At 45.7% G+C, this 16422-nt stretch overlaps 1 protein-coding gene across 6 annotated transcripts in view; it reads left to right on the top strand.

Annotated features, from left to right (window-relative positions):
- PRODH (proline dehydrogenase 1) overlaps positions 1-13563 on the top strand; it is a 73492-nt gene extending 59929 nt beyond the window's left edge. For 2 of the 6 annotated variants that reach the window (XR_005787052.1, XR_005787057.1), the window contains one exon: positions 1890-5559. The gene's annotated coding sequence lies outside the window, so the exon portion shown is untranslated. Of the gene's footprint in view, positions 1-1889; positions 5560-12242 lie in introns of those variants that run through there. The other 4 variants (XR_005787053.1, XR_005787056.1, XR_005787055.1 and 1 more) reach the window with 4 other exon arrangements.
- The last annotated feature ends 2859 nt before the right edge of the window (positions 13564-16422 follow it).

Below are 16422 nucleotides of genomic sequence, written 5' to 3'. Positions count from 1 at the left end.
GATGCCCAGATGACTTGGTTTTGTAAGCGTCTGAGTCTTGTTTTCAGGTGATGATCTCACAGGTCTGTGGGTTTGAACCCTACATCAGGTTCTGTGCGGACAGTGCAGAGCCTCCTTGGAATTATCTTTGTTCCTTTCTCTCTGTCCCTCCCATGATCTCTCTCTCTTTCTCAAAATAAATAAATAAACGTAAAATATTTTTTAAAATCAGGCAAATGGTGGTGGATAGTGAGCAGCTTCCACCCAAGATGTTGGGCAAAACCTCCCATCTAATTCTTTTTCTGTTTTGCATCTGCTTAGTTAAAACAATTCTGCTCATTTTCCATAAATTCTTTGTTGACATCCACCCATCATTACCCCTTTACTCCTTTTCTCTTTCTCTTTTTTAAAAGATTTTCTTTTTTCGGGGCGCCTGGGTGGCTCAGTCGGCTAAGCGTCCGACTTCAGCTCAGGTCATGATCTTGCGGTCCGTGAGTTGGAGCCCCACGTTGGGCTCTGTGCTGACAGCTCAGAGCCTGGAGCCTGTTTCAAATTCTGTGTCTCCCTCTCTCTCTGACCCTCCCCCGTTCATGCTCTGTCTCTCTCTGTGGGCCCCCAGCCCATTTAAAAAAAAAAATTAAAAAAAAAAAGATTTTCTTTTAAAGTAATATCTCCACCCAACGTGGGGCTCGAACTTGCAACCCTAAGATCAAGAGTCATGTGTTCTACTGACTGAGTCAGTCAGGCGCCCCTCCTTTTTTCTTACTATAATCCTTATGCTAGTTATAAACATTGTTGGCCAGAAGAGACCCAAACAGTTGCCATCACCCTCAGTCTTCCTGAATGCTGGATATGCCATCCATCATCAGACCCCATGGTAAATACTTCTGGGAAATATGGGTTTCATCAAATGAAATGAATCACCAAGGGTTTAAATTCCAACTCATATATGAGCTCCAAAATGAGGCCACATTTCATTTCTCATATTTTTTAATATTTCAGTTTTTCAATATTTCAATTGTCATTATTATATGTGCACTACTGGAGGAATTAGTTCTTATGAAAAATATTAGGACAATGCTCCCTTTGGTGGAAATTGCATGGATGTCTATAGGGGCACCTGGGTGGTTCAGTCAGTTAAATGTCCAAGTCTTGATCTCAGCTCAGACCTTGATCTCAGGGTCGTGAGTTTAAGCCCCATGCTGGGTTCCATGATGGGGGTGAAGTCTACTTAAAAACAAACAAACAAAAACATACCTGTAAGAAACCTGCCTCTAAAGGGCGTCTGAGTGCTTGAGTCAGTAAAGTGTCAACTTTGGCTCAGGTCATGATCTCATGGTTTGTGAGTTCAAACCCTGTGTCAGGATCATTGCTGACAGCGTGAAGCCTGCTTCAGATCCTCTGTCCCCCTGTATCTCTGCACTCCCCCACTCTCACGTGCTCTGTCTCTTTCCTCAAAAATAAATAAACATTTAAAAAAGAAACCTATCTTGAATTTTGGCAAAATTTAGATAATAAAATCTATGCCCTGTTTGGAATACACACCAGTCTCAACCAGTTGGCATGAGTAGTATGCCAACGTGACGTTGCCCTAGATTTCTTGTTGGCTAGTCATGGTGGCATCTGTGCCATTGCTAACACTTTTTGTGCTTGGACCAATAAAGTCAGGTAGGCAAAATAGGGTATAAAGTGCTTGAGAAAAAGCTGTTTGGATTCAAGGCTGACCCTCGGGGCTTATGGGATTTGTTCTCTTGGCCTGGGTTAGGCCATAGGAGTTCCTGGTTTTGAAGCACCTAACATGGAGTATTAATTGTTCTAGTTTTTTTGTTTGTTTGTTTCATAGAGGTTATGATTTTGGCCCTAACATGGACTGTTATTTGTTCTTGCTTGTTTGTTTCTTTGTTTCGTAGCAGTCATGTTGCTGGTCCATTGCATTCTATCTGGAGTCTTAAATGCATTTATGTAAAATGATCTCGCATCAGGTGACTGCTGTGATGAGAACAAACTGGTCATGAAGGTCATCCTCCAAGACAGTTAACTATGAAGATGGCTGACAGTGTCCAGCAGCAAAGTATGGGATCTCAGGTTTTCTCTGAATGGGCCAACCTCTCAAAAGTGAGATCATAACCAAAATGGGGGACTGAGAATGGAAGATACAAAAGAACAGTGGCCTGGCCATATATAAAAATAGGACTCTGACATGAGGTCTGCAGCAACCAGCCCAGGAAATCAACCCACTTTCTTCAGTTTTGGCATATTACCTAGAAGTCAGACGTGTAGGTGTCAGACCGCTCTCTCGAGCAAACAGCCCCGGAAGCTAAATAATAACCTCTGTATTGAATTGACTGGCCCCAAATGGCCAAGACTTGATTTGCCACTGCGAGTATCCCTGAATTTTGTCCTCACTTGCAACTTAAGACCAGCAGATAAAACCACAGATGCACCCCTAACAATGATATAGGATGCCCTTCTTCTAGAACACTCACCATAGCTTCCTTACGCCAATAGTCTCCTGCATCACTGAGGCCTTGTATTATTCTGTCTCTACAAAGTTTCTCTAACTTCTGTCCATCTCTGAGTCTGCCCAAAGGCAAGGGATAGTGGCTGACTCCCTTGCTCTAGCAAATTTTGAAGAAATCACCTGTACTTATTATCATTTGTTTCGTCTTTATTTGTATCCACAGCAACACTGAGTAGTGTCAAAAAACACTGAATGGTTCAGGTAGGGAGCTGGGCTAAGTCAAGAGTGCTGGGCCCACCCTGCTGGGGACCCACTGAAGTCTGCTTCTAGCTCAAGTACTCCTTACACTGGTATTTTCCTGATTTGGGTGGTTCTGGAAATGCATAACTTTCCCATTCCCTTCAACTCCCTAGACTTCTCCAGCAAGCATCTGGTTCCAGAAGTTCTGTGGTCTTGGTGTTCAGCTTTGGAAACATTGAGACCAAGTTCTGAAACAACCATGTGGAACTGCTGAGTAAGAAAGTCGAGATGGTGTGGGCTAGAGATTTTAAAATTGAATCGAGGCCATCCTAGGTCAGAAAGATTGGAAATTATCAGTATAGATGCTACCTGAAAGAAAAAGAAAGTAGGAAAATATGTCTGGTGATCCTCAAGTAGTGTCCTGGGGAGGGGGTCTCCAAGATGTGGTTATGGGGAAGGCACTCCCAGAGGAGATAAGGCTCTGTCCCCTGCCACAAAGGGGTCTAGACTCATCAAAAGGATAACGAGTCTGTAGAAACTGGATCTGGGGGATGAAGGAAGGAGCAGGGAAAGTGGATACTCAGAGCCAGAACAGCCCTGTGTTCATTCTCAGCCAAGTCTAGGCTTAGTCCATGCAGCTTAGACACTTCAATCAATAGCCAGTGAGACATGGAAGGCCACAGACAATTTATGAAGCCACCAAAGCACTAGCCCAGGTGGCCACTCTCCCAATTACTTCACAATACCTGCTCATCCAGAGCTGGTCAGTTGAAGGGAAGCTAATTCTTAGTAGAGCCATCATGTGACCATTGGTTTGGAATGTCTTGGCTTCTGAGTCAGCTTGGGAGCCAAACAACCCTGCTCAGTGAGGGTGTTCAACTGGTCACCTGGAAGGCACCATGTGAGATGGCTGATTGTGTGAAGATGCCGGGGAAGGATGGCCCACATTGGGCTTCCCCTCATCCTTCAGAGGGGCTTCACTTGGGGGCAACTGCATCGTGTTTTGGGTCCAGGATTGAAACCTAGAGATGGGAAACTGAGTTAGGATCTGGGTTTTTCTCTTGGCTCAGGCACCTCCTCCAAGGCATCAACTGTCTCCTTCACAGAAAATGGGGCAGGAGGATTTGAGGAAGAGACTGAGGGGCCCCTGGTTAGGGGTGCAGGGCATGATTTCAGGTGTTCAGTGATCTCTCTCTCCAGGGAACCAGCTAAATTTCTGTCTTGAACACCCAACTAAACAGTTTAGTGACTTTTGGTGAGTCACTTTTTCTCTCTAAATCTGAATGCCCCCACTGTAAAATACAGATGATAGGCCCTGCTCTGCCGCCTCCCACCTCAACAGGGCTGACACAGAAACCACAGGAGATCACAGATATTCTCTTTGAGCTGTAAGCATCTCTCCATATAAAGGCTAACAGGAAGCTTATATCCTCCCCTGTTGTGGAGCCATCCACAACACCTCTCTGGATTCAACCACTACCAAGTGTCTACCTTATTTAGTGATTGAACATCTAGGGTAGTTATGAAACACCAGCCACTTATTTTTCTGAAGACTTTACTTGTGTTTAATCATTTTGAGCTCACAACTTAATACTAAAAATTAGGCCCTATTAACATTTCAATATCTCAGAACAGAGAAACAAGTCACAGAGGGGTCTATACAACTTTCTCAGGTACATGGAGCTTCTAAGCAGAGTTTTGACCCAGGCCTTCAGTCATGGACTATGTACTTGCTGTGCTTCTATAATGCCTCAGGGAAATAAAACTATTTGCTCACAAAACCTGTCTGTTGGGTGTTCGAAGTGTACACCCAGTTGCAAGATCTCTAGAAGTCCAACTTGGCTTCACAAGGCTCTGCTGGTCAGCTGGCGAATAATGGAATCAAAAGATTGATTGTGAATACATTATCACTAATTTCCCTATGGACTTCTACAGCAAGGTGTCAGCAGTTCTCTCTATTGCAATGCATTTCCCAGGATCTTGTTTCAAGGATGAAGAAGAAGAAATGTTCCCCTGAGGTCAAGAATATCAACTGGCACCAGGCAGTGCTTCAGAAAACTCCACATCTGGCAAACAACAGGGGGTACTCTATAAATGACCCCATTGAGGTATTGTGGAAATTCACTCATTAAGTTCATTCAAGAAGAAGGATTCTACTTTAGTCAGTGGCCCATATTTAATAGAAAACCATAAAAATTTAAACCATATTCTTCTGTATGCAAAGGGGGATGATCAAGGCAATCAGTTGTGCTGTAACTGTATAGAAGTCAAGATACATTTCTAACTCAAGATTGGGCACACGTTTTACACTAAACAACATCTCTAGCTGTTGTATAGACCTTTAGCTGATTTGTGAACATTGGCTCTAACAGATCTCTTCCTAAAACAGTGTTTACAGATTTTTAAGAACCTTAATAGGCATTATTTAGAACAGGAGGTTTAGATGAATGTAAGAGTTGAACAGATAATGTAGAAAGTTCCCATATTCTACCCCTCCAGTTTCCCCAGCTGATAACATCTAACACGAGTGTAGTACCTTTGGTATAACTAGCAAAATCATAATGGCACATTTTCATTAAATTAAAGTCCACAGCTTCCATTGAAATTCACTCTTTGTGCTTTGACATTCTATAAATTTTCACAAATGCATAATGTCGTGCATCACCGTGACAATATTCTACAGAAATCCATACACCAGTGTCCCTAACTGCGCTATCCAGGGGAGCAGCCACTGATCAGATGTGCCTGCTTATGCTTAAGTTAATTAAAGTAAATGCAGTTAAACATTCAAGCAGTTGAATATCCCTGCTGCTTTGGAGACTGAGGAATGGGGTATGAAATCCGAGAGAAGGAGGAAATATATGTGAAGGTTTGTTTTGTTTTGTTTTTCATGTGTCAGCATCATAACAGTAGGAGATACTATGTGTATGGGCTTCAAGTGTGTTTTGCTCTTCAAGATTATCTTTCCCCCAAGACCAGCTCTTTTCTGCTTCTCCACCGAGCATCAAAGCCTCAATTACATTTGGTTTGCACATTTTGCAAACTGAACAGGGAAGTTACTACATTGGGTTTGGTATGACCTGTGACAGAAGAAGTCTGGGGAGACACACTGTCACACACTTGACCTGGAGACCAAGTGCTACCATGTGAGCCGGAGGCTGGGGATGTGGGGACCCTCTCTCTCTGCACCTTCAGGTCTCAGACCAGCACCTGCATGGGACACCCTCAGCCTTGCCCCTGGGTGAAAGGATGCTCCCGGAGTGGGCATCACAGAAAATGTACCCTCTCAGCCTCCTGCAGAAGTGAGGTGGGAGGTGCACCCTGGAGCACATTTCTCTCAGGATCAGAATAAATCCTGCACATGTGAGTCCATGTGAGAGAGGCCTGTGTGCAGCTGCCCTGAGACCCTCCCTGGTTGGCGGGAATTCTAGAAGCCTGTGTGACGGCTGCTGGGCTGGCCACACACACTGGCTCTAACGGCCCCACTGAACTCTCCCCTGGGACTGACCAGGCCCAGAGACTCCGAGCAGCAGACAGGAGTCCCTGCCCCTGTCACAACCTGCGGCTCCAGCCACACGGTCCTGACCCATCCTGTGACCTCCGTTCAGGCCTGCCCGGGGTCTCCCCCCAGTCTTTCCAGGGCTCAGGCAAAGGCTGGCAGGTACAGTGTTCATGTGGCTTTACCTACTATAGAACCCCTATCATGCTGCTTGTGGATTAGGGGAATTTGGACCAAGTACTTTTAATTTCATGTTTATCCTCTTAGGGGCTAGGAAAGGTACAGGGTTGTTCTGAGGATTAAGTATCTCCAAGTACCTAAGGTCGCCCCAGGCACAGGACAGACACTCTGTGTGTGGCAGTGGTTGCCATTCCCTCTGACAGGGCCCAGCACAACCCCAGGCCTGTGGCAGGTATCCCAGGGGGGTTGGCTGCATTGGTTACTTGATCAACTGATTGGTTAGGGAGGCTGGCTGTATATCGGTGATCATTCCCCCCCTCCACCCATATGACACAACAGTCTGGTCGGTGGAGGTGACAGGAGAAGGGAAAGGACACTGATCACGGGAGATAGAAGGGAAGCAGCAGGTTGTGAGTACTGAGGAAGGCAACGTCACGCACAGAAATGCATGGAGACAGCGGCTGCCTTCTAAGAAGGACAAGATGACACCAGCGTTCATTCCAGGCCACAATTACGGAATATGAGGGCTGGAAAAGCACATTGGAGATCAGAGACCCAGTCCCTCATCATGGCCCCAGGGAGGAGTGCAGAGCTGAGGTCAGAATGGGGCCTGAGATCAGCCCTTATCCTGCCAGGAGCAGTGAGTATGAGTTCTCACTGTCCCCTGTCCTTTCCCAAGGCCACCCCTTCCGGGCCACAGCTGCCATGGTCCATGCCAAAGATTAATTGCAGATTATGAAGACTCAGAAAAAGGGAGCAAAATCCTGCACCTAATTTCTTTCCTCTGTCATGTCCTTCACTTTCTTGCATTCCCATCCTTAAGCTCCTTCTTCTGTGGCTCTTCACCACTCCCTCTTTGAATGATTCTCATCCTGAAGAACCTGGTCCTGTCCAGGCACAGGACATCCTCACATCTCCAGTGTCTATAAGATCTCCCGCCACCCCCTCACCCGCTTTCTGAGCAGCGCCTTGGGTCCACACCTGAGTCTGCACTCCTGGATCCTGCTCAGCCACCCTGAGTGGTGGACTGGGAGCAGGGTGGGGGCGGAGGATGGATGGGCCCACCTGCCTGAGAGGCTCCCCCAGAAGACTGGGGGTTCCAGGAACCGCGCAACTGGTGGTCTCCTGCCCCGGGGAAGGGCATGGTGCTCTGGATGGGCTCGATCCTTCTCTTCTCACCAGCTGGCAGGGGTCAGAAAGTCTCTTCCCCCAGGCTCAAGAGGGGGGTGGGTGAAGAAGGTGAGAGGCAATAAAGTGGAAGAATAAGAGGAAATGTGGAATGTGGAGAGGGCGGGAGCAAAAGCAGAAGGCAAATAAGGGCCCACATCTCCATGGCTTCCCTGACTTTCTCTTGGCCCTTTGGGAAAGGCAAACAAAGGGAAGGGAGCCCCGTGGCGGCCATATTGCACGTGATCGTGCAAGGGAGAGACAGGAGGGTGGTAACAACCAGCGCAGGAAAGGGGAGGGATGCCCTGAGCACATCTCTCCTGGAAACGGATACCTGCTCCATATTTCCAGGGGTGCATGGCCCTGACTCTGCCCAAGTCAGGCCTCCTGGGGAAAGTGAAGGCAGAGGCCCTGCACTCCCTGGCATGCAAGCAGGGCAGCTCCCCAGGTCCAGATCTGCAGACCCGTGACCACACAGCAGCCTGGGCATCAAGTAGGGGCCACCGCAGCCTCCAGCCCAGGCTGGGAGTAGCCCAAGCCCTTGGGGTCTGTCAGCTTCTGCGGAGCCCGGTGGACAGCCTGGATCACCTCAAACTGGGGTTCTATAATTTTTTGTTCTAATATATATATATATATATATATATATATATATGTAAAAATCAACACACACATGGAAATGAAGGGAAATTCAGTGCAGTGTCCATTAGGGAATTTGTAAGGAGTTGAATTGCAAATTGCTTATGTTTCTTTTATTTTCCAATTTTTTAAATTAATTCAAATATAACTGGTTTAATTCCATTTGTGTTATTTTTATTTTTATTTTTTTAAGGTTTCATTACATCTTAGACAGTAGTGTCTTCTGTAGCCTTTTTGCACTGAAACACATTAAGCCATAAAGATTATTATTTTTTAACTACCTCATCATAAGCTTCTTTAAATGGAAAGGCACATGTCAGGCATTTGGATGTAATGGGGAGAAAAGATACTGAGGAAGAAAAGGGAAGCCCTCTAAGTGTCACTTCGATGGTGCAGGTGTCATGCTAGGCCCTATCACAGGTGGATGAGGGGACATCATCACCTCTCCCCCTCCAGCCCTGTGTCATCAGACCTCCTGCTCCTCACAGGCCAGGGGTGGGACTCGGGATTTTCCTCCTGCAGTCCGGAGCCTCCCCTTTCTTCTGCTCCAATACTCTGTTCAAGGGACCAGACGCTTGAGGGCTGCACAGCCACATGCCCAGGTTAAATCTCTCCTGGAGGACACTTAACACTGTCAGCCAACGACAATCCCCTTAGCCAAGAACCCCAAACAGGCCCCTGGCGGTGTCTTGGCCCAAGGTCACCTTCCAAGACTGGAGGAATCTTTGGGGTCCCACACACCCACCCCAGGCACCCCTCCTCCCTCCACCTCTGTGCTTCTGCAGGGAATAGGGTACCCATGTTTGCTGCTGCTTTGACACCTGTGAAGGAAGCACTAAGCAAGTGTCGGCTGGGGTCTCAGAGCACCTAAGTGTCTAGAAGCTTAAAAAGAAGACAGGAGGTCATGGACGAAGGGCTACCCGCTAACTCAGTGCCAGCCTCTGAGCATGTGAATTGTATAGATTCTGCCTTAGTTGCAGAGATATGTTTTATAGTTAATTCTGGAGGATTTTACATCAAGAAAAATGTATCTTTTGCCTGCTTTATCTTGAAGTCATTTTTTTTTTAATTTTTTTTTCCCAACGTTTATTTACTTTTGGGACAGAGAGAGACAGAGCATGAACGGGGGAGGGGCAGAGAGAGAGGGAGACACAGAATCGGAAACAGGCTCCGAGCCATCAGCCCAGAGCCCGACGCGGGGCTCGAACTCACGGACCGCGAGATCGTGACCTGGCTGAAGTCGGACGCTTAACCGACTGCGCCACCCAGGCGCCCCTTGAAGTCATTTTCATGTAAAATAAAACACACAAAAGCACATGATGCATAGGTAGCAGAAGCTGAATTACCGTGGGCACCACACTCTGTAGCGGTGATTTTCCCTCTGTGAAAGACAAATGCTTCTCTCTCTTTTTTTAAAATAGATTTTTAGGGTTTTTTTTATTTTTTCTTTTCTTTATATTAAATATAATTTATTGTCAAAATGCTTTCCATACAACACCCAGTGCTCATCCCAACAGGTGCCCTCCTCCCTGCCCATCACCCACTTTCCCCGCGCCCCCGCGCCCGGCGCCCTCCACCCTCCGTTTGTTCTCAGTATTTAAGAGTCTCTTATGGTTTGCCTTCCTCCCTCTCTGTAACTTTCCCCCCCCCCCTTCCACTCCCCCCATGGTTCTCTATTAAGTTTCTCAGGATCCACATATGAGTGAAAACATATGGTATCTGTCTTTCTCTGCCTGACTTATTTCACTTAGCATAATACCCTCCAGTTCCATCCACGTTGCTATAAATGGCTAGATTTCATTCTTTCTCATTGCCAAGTAAGGGGATTCAGACAAATGCTTCTGAGAAACGTCTTCCAGCTTCTTTGCCCTGCCCCCATGCCTGCACAGTGGAAATTGGATCCTCCCAGCTCTCCAGTTTGTTCCACTACCTTCCCAGGGTGCCACCACACTCTTTTGTGCCCTAATTATGTATAATCATCATGCTTGGGAAATACATGGTAACCGATTTCATTCCTTAACCTAATAAGTTAGCAATTATTTTTATCTCCTTCTACAGGAGGCTGCCAGGGTGCTAGAGCCATTCTGTATGTGGAACTAGGATTCGCAGCAGATATGTTTATAAGAAACCATAAAGCTGTACTTAAGATGTGTGCACTATACATACAATAGATAAAGCAGCCATTAAAAAAAGGCAATATAAGAAATAAATTTTCACATGAAGCACACTTCAAGCCCAGGTGGCTTCCTTTAATTTCAAACAAACATTGAAGATGGAAATGCCTGTCTCTTCCAGAGACATTTCCATCCAGACACGGAAATACACACTCTTCCAGAGAACAGATACAGAGGGAATATGCCCACATTGCTTTCATTGGATCAGAAGAAAATTGATGCCACCCCAGCAGTAGGCATGACAGGAAAGGGGGGCACACAGGTCAACTCTCCTGGATGTAGATGTCAAAATCCAAAACCATACAGCATAAATCTGGAGATTTGGGAAGCAAATTGAGATCTCACAGTGGGGTTCCAATGGGTGGATGCGGACAGGGTCAGTGGCACTTTGTGTGTTGCCCCAGGGGTGGTGAGAAGGGACAGTGCCATTGGGTTGGTGGAATAAATATTTGATGACAGAGGGAAGGAGAATCTGAGTGACTCTCAGGGAGAGCCCTGGGGTGGGTGTCACAGGCTGTGGCTGTGGAGGGGACCCTTTAAGAGGACGTGGGACTCTGTCCCCTTCCACTGCCAGGGCCAGAGAAGGACAAGGAGTCTGGAGAGATTTTGTCACATAGGGAAGTAGGTAAGTTGCACACTCAGAGCCAGTGCAGCCCCTGCCCTCCCTCAGCCAGGCTGCTCTGACAGTTGCTCACATTAGTGGTCAGTAGGCAGTGGGGGACATGCCAGCTTCATCCATTAAAGCACCAAACACCAGCCCAGCAAGTCATGCCCTCATTAATCAGTGCTGTTCATCCGGGGTTGGTTGTTGAAGACCAAGCTCATTCACTAGAGAGCTGTCATGTGGGTAGTGGGCTTGGAAATGCCCACGTTCTGAGCTGCATGGGGGCATGTAGACCACTAGTCAGATGCCCAGGAGCTCACATTGGACAGCTGATGTGTGAAGATGCTGCAGGAGGAGAGTCATAGAGGGGACACCCTGACCCTTCAAGGGACTTCCTTTTCGGAAAGTGACGTTGCTTTTGGGTCAGGGATCGAAACCTATGGGTGGAGGCTGAGGCAGGCATGTGCTCCCTTTGGAATTTCACGGCAGGAGAGTTTGGGGATCAGAGGGAAAACAGGAGCTAGAGAACTCTGGGGGCTCTGGGATCTCTGTCCCTAGAAACCAACTACATTCCTGTCCCAGACTGTCCTGTCATCAGCTTCTTCACTCTAGTTGCTTAAAATCTCTGAATTTCAGTGTCATGAACTACAAAATATGGGTTAATGCCCTGCCCTGTGCATTCCATGGAGTCTGATGGGGATCACAGGAGATGATGGCAGATATTCTCCATGACCAGGAAAGCCTCATGCCCACATTAAGGCGGAAAGGTTACCTTCCACCCACCCTTGCCCTGTGGCCATCCAGGTTTCCTCTCTGCAGGCAACCACTCCTACATTTCTTGCTTGTTCTTCCAGGCATGTAATATCGGGTCACATATGGAGCACTTAGGAGGTCCCAATCATTTTCCTTAGGAATTATTTGGATTTTCTTCTAGTAAGCTTTATAATACTAGTAAGTAGGTCCCATATCACAGAACAGGGAACTGAGGTCAGAGGGGTTAGGTAACTTTCCCAAGTATGTGTGGTTTCTAGTATGATCTGATACAGGTTATCAGGCACCAGCTCCCAGGCTCTCTGTCACTGTCCTCTGTATTGTCCTTTCTACATGGTCTCATCTAATGTCAGGTCCCTAGGCACAAGTCTGCTGGGGGTGGTAAGTGCATACCACATCGCAATACCCCTCTTCTAAGCCCAGCTCAGACTCAGCTGGCTCCCCAGTCACTGGTGAACAAGGAGAATGGGAGTGTGACCTAGGGATGCATGAATATTCCAGGTGCATATTAACAGTTCTCTCCCTTTTTAGTGTATTTTCTAGGATCATGGCTCAGATTACAAAAAGAGAGGATCCTAAGTGATTCAAACACAGGACTCACAAGAAAGGCATCTGTGCTCAAGACAATCTCCTGGCTTTCCCCAGCAGTGCTTCAGCAGCATCAAGATGGACAACTTTCCAAACAACAGGGTCGAGCCACAAATAACACCCCAATGAATGACGACTCCATTGAAGAAGGTAGTGTGGGTATAAAATCAGTAAGTAGATTCAAGAGGAGTAAGGGTAGTTTGTACAGTGGAGACTGGATGTTGGTGAGGATGAAAGGAGCAGGGAAGGTGTACACTCAGAGGCAGGGAGCCCCTGCCCGCTCCTAGCCATGCCTTTATCCAGGCTGCTCAGATGGTGGGTCAGATTGTTCATCAGGGAGACACTGGGGCCTCTAGACTTTATCTTCCACAGCACCAACCTAGCAGACCCCTTTCCTAGCTACTGTCAACTGCTCATCACCCAGGTTTGGTCAGTTGAAGATGACGCTAATTCACTGGGCAACTTTCCTGTGGGCAGTTGGTTTGGAATGTTCTGGGTTCTGAGACATTTGGGAGTCAAACAGACCAGTGGTCATTCAGGGTGGTCACCTGGCCACCAGCAAGGCAGCTAGTAGCATTAAGTACTGGGGGGCACGGGATGGGGAGATGGGGATGTGTTTTTCATTCTCACACCTCCCCAGGCCCCATCCATCAGGGGGAAAAGGCATTGTTTTCTGGGTCAGGGATTGAAATAGAGAGGCAGGAGTTGGGTTGGGTTTTGGGCCATTCTCTTGGGCCAGCACCTCCTTAGGGAGCCAGCTGTCTCCCTGCAGCAACCTTGCGGCCAAAGGATGTGGGCCAGGGAGTGAGGAAAGGGCTTGGTTTCAGTATGCAGGGCATGATCTCCTATCCAGGTGATCAGAGATCTCTGTCCTCAGGGAATTGTCTGTATCCCCTGCCTCTGAACCATAAGTCATCAGTGCTGTGATTCTGAGTGAGCCACTTAATCTCTCTAAATGTCAATGCCCTGAACCATAAAATATAGGTCCCAGCCCCTTCTCTGCCCACCCCACAGTCCATTCATGAGCATCACCAGAATTAACAGGTTTTCTTCACTATTAGAAGTGCAATATTGAAGTCTCCTAGTTTTATTGTTGAGAGATCAGTTTCTCCTTTTAATTGTCAGTTCCATGTACTTTGACGCTCTCCTTTTGAGTGCAAAATGTTTACAATGATCTCTTTGAAGGATGGACACTTTGTCACTGTACCATGTCCTTCTTTGTCTCTAGAAAAAAACTGTCATAAAGCTTATTTGTCTTCACAAAGCCAGTCTAGTTCTCTTGATTACTATTTGCTTGGTATATATTTTCCATCCTTTTTACTTTCAATGCCTTTGTGTCTTAGGTTTAAAGCATGACTCTCCTGTAGATGGCGTAGAGAGAGATTGTTGTTTTCTACCCATTCTGTCAATATCTGCCTCTTAATTGGATGTAAACTCCATGTGCCCTTAAGTACTCATCAGGTAGCATCGAAATCTATTGTTTGTTTCATTATTTCTGTATATGTTATATCTTCTTGTTTTAATATTCCTCCATTCCTGCTTTCTTCTGTGTTATTTTCTAGTGTACCAACTAAATTCCCATGTTGTTTCTTTTACTATATATTCAGGGAATACTTAGTAGTTTCACTGGAGATTACAACTAATGTCTTAATTTCCAACATTCTAATTGGATTCATACCAGATTAATTTCAATGGCATACAGACATTTGACCCATTTAAATTTTTTTTTTTCACTTACTTATTTTAGAGGGAGAGAGAGCATGAGTGGGGGTGTGGAGCAGAGAGAGAGAGAGAGAGAGAGAGAGAGTCTCAAGCAGGTTCTGCACTGATTGTGGACTCTGGGCTTGATCCCCTGACGCTGAGATCATGACTTGAGCTGAAATCAAGAGCCAGACGCTCATCTGTCTGAACACCCAGGCACCCCTAGAGACTTGACTCTTTTTTTTTTTTTTTTTTAATTTTTTTTTTCAACATTTATTTATTTTTGGGACAGAGAGAGACAGAGCATGAACAGGGGAGGGGCAGAGAGAGAGGGAGACACAGAATCGGAAACAGGCTCCAGGCTCTGAGCCATCAGCCCAGAGCCCGACGCGGGGCTCGAACTCACGGACCGCGAGATCGTGACCTGGCTGAAGTCGGACGCTTAACCGACTGCGCCACCCAGGCGCCCCAGAGACTTGACTCTTAATATATCTAATTGATGTCCTCTCTTTTTGCCATTATTTTCACTCAAATTACCTCTTTATACAGTCTGTGCTCATTAACATATATATTTACATTTTCTGTATTTATAATATATGCAATTTATATATATGTATAATATTAACTTCACAGTTTTAAATTAGAAGAAAGTCTATTATTTATATACTTAGGCTATATATAGTTTATGTGCTTATACACTTATACATTTGTACTTTTTATATTTACCTATGTAACTATTTCTTCATGTAGAAATAAATGCCTTTGCATTTTAGATGGAAGGACTCAGCATTTCTTTTTTTTTTGTAAGTTTATTATTTATTTTGAGAAAGAGATAACGCATTAGCAGGGGAGGGGCAAAGAGAGAGAAAGAATCCTAAGCAGGCTCCACACTATCAATGTGGAGCCCGATATAGGGCTTGAACTCACAAACCATGAGATCGTGACCTAAGCCAAAATCAAGAGTCAGATATGAAATGGAATGATCCACCCAGGTGCCCCAGGACTTAGGGTTTCTTGTAGGGCTGGTGATAGCAATGGATTCTTTCAGATTTTGTTTACCTGGGAATGTCTTAATGTCTTCTTCCATCGCTGAAGGACATCCTGGATAGATACAGAATTCTTGTGCACAGGTTTTGTCTTTTAGCACTTTCAGTAGATATCCCACTGCTTTCTGGCCTCTGTGGTTTCTGATGAAAATTTGCCATTAAACCTACTGAGGACACTCTATACATAATTAATCACTTTTCTTGTATTGTTTTCACAATCCTTTGTCTGTGGCCTTGAACCATTTTAGTGGGATGTGAGTTTATCCCACTTGGTGTTCATTGAACTTCTTGAATATTTGATTAATGTTTTCATCAAATTCAGTGAGATTTTTGTTCTTATTACTTTGCATATTCTCCCTGTCCTTTCTCTCTTTTATGTCTTTCTGGGACTCTCTCTTTCTCAGTTAGTTAGTGTGTTAGTATGCTTGATAGTATTACACAGGTCTTTGGGGCTTTGTTCATCCACCCCCCCCCCACTTTTATTTTTCTTAACTTGCTGTCAATCAGACTGGATTTCAATTTTCCTACCTTCAAATTTGCTGGTTCTGTCTTCCTCTTGCTCAAATCTGCTGTTCAGGTCTGTTGTGCATTTAACTGTATCCCATCCCAAATTAAGTATCAGAGCTCTAACCCCCAGTACTTGTGAAAGTAGAAGTAAGGTCTTTCCAGATATCATCAACCCTGGATTGGGGCTGGCTCTAATGCAAAGGCTGTTGTCCTTACCAGAGCAGGGAGGTTTGGACACAGACAGAGGGGCAAGGGCCATGTCATGTGCTGCCTGAGGCAGAGATAGAAGAACTGCAGATATAAGCCAAGGGAAGCCATGGGTTTCCAGAAAAATACCGAAAGCAAGATAGTGGTGAAGAGGGATAATTCCCCACCTCTTTCCCAGCCTACAGCTTGAGTTCAGACTTCTAGCTTTTCACACAGCAGCATAACACAGGAAATTTCCGTTGTTTAAAGCCACATAGTGTGTATAGTAATTTGCCACAGCAGCCCCAGAAAATCAATTCAAGCCTCTCTGGTGACATTTTATTCTTTTCAACTCCAGAAGTTCTATTGGTTCTCTTTTATAATTTGTATCTTTTTATTGTTACTCTCCACTTGGAGAGGCACAATTCTTGTACTATAGTTTAGTTCTTTAACTATGAGCTCTGTGAAGTCCTTGAATGTCTTTAAAATAGCTGATACAGAGAAAGACAGATACCATATGTTTTCACTCTTATGTGGATCCTGAGAAACTTAACAGAAGTTCCATGGGGGAGGGGAAGAAAAAAAAAGAGATTAGAGAGGGAGAGAGCCAAAGCATGAGACTCTTAAAAACTGAGAACAAACTGAGGGTTGATGGGGGGTGGTAGGGAGGGGAGGGTGGGTGA

The sequence above is a fragment of the Herpailurus yagouaroundi genome, unplaced genomic scaffold, assembly GCF_014898765.1.
Source record: "Herpailurus yagouaroundi ecotype Mexico unplaced genomic scaffold, PumYag 428, whole genome shotgun sequence".
Lineage (NCBI taxonomy): Eukaryota > Metazoa > Chordata > Mammalia > Carnivora > Felidae > Herpailurus > Herpailurus yagouaroundi.
The sequence above is the reverse complement of the archived record's forward strand: the minus strand, read 5'-3'. Positions and strand labels throughout refer to the sequence as shown.